Source organism: Hypomesus nipponensis, chromosome 20 (assembly GCF_054491055.1).
Source record: "Hypomesus nipponensis isolate SF chromosome 20, ASM5449105v1, whole genome shotgun sequence".
Lineage (NCBI taxonomy): Eukaryota > Metazoa > Chordata > Actinopteri > Osmeriformes > Osmeridae > Hypomesus > Hypomesus nipponensis.
In genome coordinates this window covers 4909192-4915191 of record NC_140380.1, presented here as the reverse complement: position 1 = coordinate 4915191, position 6000 = coordinate 4909192, and the positions used below count along the sequence as shown (strand labels likewise).

The window sequence follows — 6000 nt, the reverse complement described above, 5'->3', positions numbered from 1 at the left end:
AGGCGGACAAGAACACCCAGGGCTTGGTTTACACCTATCGGAAATTCTAGCCACAGGGGGACCAAAGGCAGGCTAGGGGAACTCATATTAATGTTAAATAACCTCCTAAAGTGAAGTTTTCATGTCATGTGACCTTTAAATTCAAGCTTGTGTGGTGCATCGCTGTCTTCAATGCCACAGCCAACTTTATGCCAATCTGTTGGTGAAAACGGCTAACATGCCCTGCGCTAGCACTAGTTAGGTTGCCATAGGCATTTCTCATATGGACAGATGAGGGGAAATTGTGTCTCATTTTCACTCATTGAATCAGTTCGACCTCATAATCTGTAGATAGTTGAAACGTAGGCCTATATTTACGAATGTGTGGACTCAGATATACATAACCCATCTGCAACCGACACAAGCACACCCCACAATTTCCCTCTCCAGTTATTCTTGATGCTACCTTGAGAGAAGAGCAGGTGTCAGTGTTGCAGACAGGTAAATCTATAAGATTTAGTCCCAAAGACATGGCTAGACAGTCTCTCCCCAGAGAGGAATCATTTGAGTTAGTGTCCAAGCTGGATGTGTGACTGGTCCTGGTCCTATTCAGAATCACAGGGCTTGGTGTGGATCTCATGGCAATGGAGCAATCCAGCGAGGGAGTGTGCCCAAAGAGAGAACCAGCTTAAACTGAAGACTCTGTATTTGGTGCTTTCAGACCCTTGCTACTGAAAGAATGGCATGAGCCAATTTTTGTTGCGATAAATGAGGACGTTCTAATTTTTGGGGCTGTTTACTATGGTGTCCATCAAAGCTCCATTGGAACTCAAGTTTGTGTCGAACAGCTGAGGGCCCACTACCAAAGACAGATCTTTTCTCAATAGTGAAATCTGGCCATCAGGGGAAGGAGAGGCAGGAACTGAAATCTCAGAAGAACTAGGCAGTGGAAGCTCTGAAGAGCTCTGAGCAGGGTCTCACTCGGATCACAGCTAAGCTGCTGGAGGTGGGAAACGTGGTCCCCAGTACAGCTCAGCCGGGGGGTCAAGTTCCAGACGAAGCGCTCTGCCCTCAAAGCTGAAATCTGTGCGGCCCAGTCAGCCAGAACAAGGGCTGATATGAAATGCAACATGACCAGAGCAAATCTTGTGAAGCTGGAGAAAAACCTTTGTGCTGAGTTTGCCGAAAGGGATGACAACATCCTCATCCTTTCCAATGGAAAAAAGGAGGCCCTCCTGATCTCAACAAGGGGTGAGCAGGAGCTGGATGCATTATGGATGCAAACCTGATGAAGATGGCAGGCTTCATGACCAAACTGCAGATTGACGTGAGGGAGGAGGACAAGCATTGCAACATTTTGGAGAAGGCCCTGGAAGAGGTTCAAGAAAACTTGTGCAAAATCAGAAAGGGCTTTTTTTGTAATTATGCAGAGATCAAGTCTCTGCAGAAACAGGCTTGACAACGTTCTCCTGAACTAGAAGCTCTGCTCATAGAGAAAGCAGAAGAACTGAAAGAGTGCCAAGGACATTGAACTCCTTCAACAGCAACTTAGGCGTCAAGCTGAAACAACATGTCAGGCATAAGAGACCCAAACCAGGGTCCATATTCAGTAGGAATGAGCCTTTTCAAATGTACTGTATTGCATATTGGGTCGCTGTGTTTTGAAATTTACACCCAAGTGTACTTGTTATAATAATAGTAATGATAAGTATACATTTAAAAAGGAAGCTGTGGAGAGAGGAAGATATGCTCAGGGCTCTGAGAGCAGTGGAGTAGGGAATATCAGTGAGGCAGGCAGCCAGGATGACCAATGTGCCACGGATGATGCTGGCGGATAGGGTGAAGGTTCATGGCCACAAGTCTGGGCAAAGGCTCCTGTTATCTGACCAGGATGATAATGTCCTTGTCCAGTACTGCCTCTACACCACAGGCCATGGGTTCCCTCTCACCAAGGCCCAACTCCTGGCATTTGCCACTGCCATTAAGTATGTTCAATATTACATATGCACCCCCTAAAATACTTTTTGTAAAACAATAACATATTTAGATTCTGTTAAAGGAGGAAGAGAGACCCTACCGCCACCAAGTTCCTCTGCAGGAGATGGTAGCAGGACTTCCACCAGCGTCACCGTGGCATTGTCACCATGAGGGCACCGTACAACATCGACCCAGGTTGAGCCTTGTGTGCCAGGGAGAAGAATGTGGGGTAGTTTTATGAACTCCTCAGAAAGACCCTGCAAAAGAACTGGCTGAGAAACCCTGACAGATCTACAACTGTGACAAATCAGGGTTTCAGAAAAATATGAGCAGGGACAGGGTGCTGGTCAAGAAGGGGAGCAAGCACCCCTACAAACAGGCACCAGGGACCACATCACGGTGCTGGCGTGTCCTTGCTTCCATTATCTGACAAACAACATTTCCCTCCAACGGTCAAACATCGGGTACTACATAATTGTTATTGTCTGCACACTCCACGCAGAGATAATAATTAAACTTTAGAGTATTATAAACGCAAGAGGCTATTGTCTAAACTAAACGCAAAAATAATCACAATTTTCTCAGCAAAAGTTTACTTCTCAGCCTTGGGGTGGTGGGGGGAGGATGTCCCCACCAAAGCTGAGACCAAACCTATGCCACTGGATGGGACAGAGGGGCATGAGATGGGAGCAGCTCCTGCCTGTTCTCCAAAGCAGGCCGGTTGCAGGTCTCGACATGATAATCATCCATCTAGGCGGAAACAACCTGGCCTCACAAACGTATTGTGTTCTCATGAACCAAATGAGAAATGATCTTGGGTGGTTACTGCGCACATACCCCAGTACCAAATTCGTTTTCTCAGATACAATCCAAGTCTATCAAAATCATATTCCTGGTACCCTCGTTTACGGGATCAAACAGGCCCGAAGACGTGTTAATGATGGCATACATTGCTGCCTTTTAGGGCAAATAGGGGGTGGCTCAAGCCTTCGGCAAGCACAACCATTGTTCTCTATCATATACAGTTTATTATTTTCCCACCTCTAAGGATCCCTCAATATCAGCGTCGGTGTCAATAGGTTTGTCTTGGTCTCGATTGTGTTTGCTTTTATTGAAATTGACATTTTGTTGCACAATTTAGGCTTCAATTAAGTTTTTGTGGCAAAAAGTGCCTTGTGTCGCACAGGGGGACTCATGCTACCCTAACGTCACAACGTCAGCACACGTGATGGTGATATCAGCAAGCCCTCAGCATTAGTCCTGTAACTAAAAACCTATAGGAAAGATGATTAATACTGTAACTTAGTCTAGGAAAGTTGAGGCAACTCTGCAATGCGTGTAAATCACTCGCATATTTCATGCTGGGTGACTAAAAATTATCTTTAATTAGCCAATGGATAGGAAATTGTTCGATTTCACTCTCCTGTGATTGAGTTAGAGGCAAATTATAAGTTTAGCACAGATTTCAATGACGCACCGTCGCAAGTTAACATGATTGGCTGCTATGACAACAGACGTACAATTAGTTATTTTACTGCTGCTCAACAACGAAAGCGGCGATTGCCAAAGTAACAGACAGTTGCATGATTTGTCGCTAGTCGCTAGATCGCGTTTTTACAGCACTCGTCACACACACACAGAGATGGATGCAAAAAAAGCTCCAATTCCAGTCTGAGCAGAAAACTAGAGTCTATATCAAAGGTAGATGTAACGGGTTAGGCTACTGAGAATGTTATTTTTCATTTGAATGTTTATGCCGCCGCTGAAAATTAACAAACGACATCATTGCGTTATAATTGATTATGGTCGGCCACTGCATGCAGCATTGTCCATGTCCGCATCGCGATGCATCGATTCTTCGATTAATTTCAACACCTCTACTAATCAGAGTGAAAGATTAAATATTAGGGCTGTCCCCGACTAAGATTTTCTTTGGTCGACCAAGACTCGACTAAAACGTCAGAAAATGTACTAATCGAACTTTGAAACGCTTTAAAAAAAAGAAAACACACAAAAAAAACCTAGAAACATTTTCGCGATCTGACTCAGTGGCTGCTGGACATTGCAGATTCAGCCGCTAATACCCTACTAATAATAAGACTCGTATCACCCGTCCTGTTGTAACCGAACGCCGATGGTATCTAGTTACAATGTACTACAAATTCAAAATATTGTTTGTTTAACATGCAAATCATCAGAGCGCGCTTATCACTGTCTGAAAACTTGCAGCATGCAAACTTATGTAGAAGCTGAGTAGGGAAAGGTGCAATAGAGAAAGATTTAGTTGTCTTGGCCGAAGACGATAATGTCATTCGATTTGGATGTGATTCTTTTAATAGGCATATTCATTTTTCAACCCAGCGCGTCGGCATGAGCTAGACCAACTTACGTTTTTCAGGTGGTAGGACATCATATTCAACGTCGAACTATGAAAAATAAACCGTTGTTGGCAGAGTTTGCATTCAACGTTTTTCGAATCACCCGGTACTTTGTAAATGTAAATATACTTTTATGAAATGCTGACATACCACAGATTTATTTGCCATTTTGACTAATAACACCGTCAAAGTAGGCTATGGCAGAGTTTGTAGTTCTGCAGCCAATTGTGCTCGTGCCGTGTGCAAAATACCAAACCAAAACAAAGCGCAGATTAACGAAAGGGAAAACAGTGACACCTTTTCTTTTAAATTATATATTTTTAGAGTTGGTTTATTTGTCTTATATAATAGAATCTACAATTTCTGTTGAACATTTTGTTAATTCAGCAATGATGACACAAGTGGGATCAGATCTCACACTGCCATATGGCAGCTCGACTAAAAAACATCTTAGTCGACCAAAAGCATATTGACCAGAAAATCGACTTGTCGACTAAGTGGGGACAGCCCTATCATATATAGTACTGTATGTGACCGGACGTGAACGCCACTAATGTAGTGTGCAATGCAGTCTCACAATATGGATGAAACAACTTTTACACAAATGATGCAATAAATCTAATCCACTTTATTCCTAGCTCCCATGATCCATTTCCTGGATTATGGGACTTCCGGAGCCGGCGATTGCCATGGTAACGCTCATAAACAGTCATGGCGGTAAGCTAATTCTGATGCAAAATAAAACATGTGGGAACACAGCCTGTTACACCAGAAACTGGACTATTTGATAATACCTCTGCCTTCTACTTTGGAGGGATGGGAGGACGACCTGAAAAGGTGGCCTCAAATAACGTACACTAGTATATTTAGCTACTTTATTAACTATGTTGCTACGGACGGTGAAGCGATGAATAACCTAAAAAGCTGAGTCTTGTCAGTAGCTACCTCGACAGCAATAAAGTTGGTCGCGTTTTTTATAAAGGAGGTGGGACACAACCTTGTCTACCTTAAAGCAGACAGAGCCTAGTCAGAGCCGGTCCTGGGTTTTAGTTTCATCGTCAGGTAAAACACAAACGGCTAGGTGCTCATGTGTTGCTGGACCAGGGCACTACTAACCCACAATAATTCCTATATGAACACTTGCATCCCACCTTTACTGGCAGTACTGCAACTAAATCTGTGGAGGTCCCTCGTACCCTAAACACAAAGTAGGATGCGGATTTCCTCCATCTTTGTCCACAAAATGAAATGAGTAGGCCTTACATTCAGTCATTTAGCAGACGCTCTTATCCAGGGCGACTTACAGTAAGTACAGGGACATCCCCCCCGAGGCAAGTAGGGTGAAGTGCCTTGCCCAAGGACACAATCATTTGGCCGGGAATCAAAATGGCAACCTTCAGATTACTAGCCCGATTCCCTAACCTCTCCCCTTCACATGCAATAGTGTTTTGGGTGGTCTCTTCAAGGCTAGGTTTTTAGGCTAGCTAGCACAGTTAACGTTACGTTATGTTACGAGAGAGAATTTAAAAGTATTAAAACCCCACCAGGAGCACCAAAACATTGGCAACCCTGCGCCATGCCTCAATTTTTTGTTAACATATTTGTACAAATACAGAGACATATCAAACAGGGCTGAATATGCAGTCACACAAGCGATTAGTTTCTC

At 43.8% G+C, this 6000-nt stretch overlaps 1 pseudogene; it reads left to right on the top strand.

Moving 5' to 3' along the window:
* The first annotated feature begins 509 nt into the window (after nucleotides 1–509).
* On the top strand, nucleotides 510–1592 carry LOC146245983 (uncharacterized; annotated as a pseudogene).
* Nucleotides 1593–6000: the final 4408 nt, after the last annotated feature.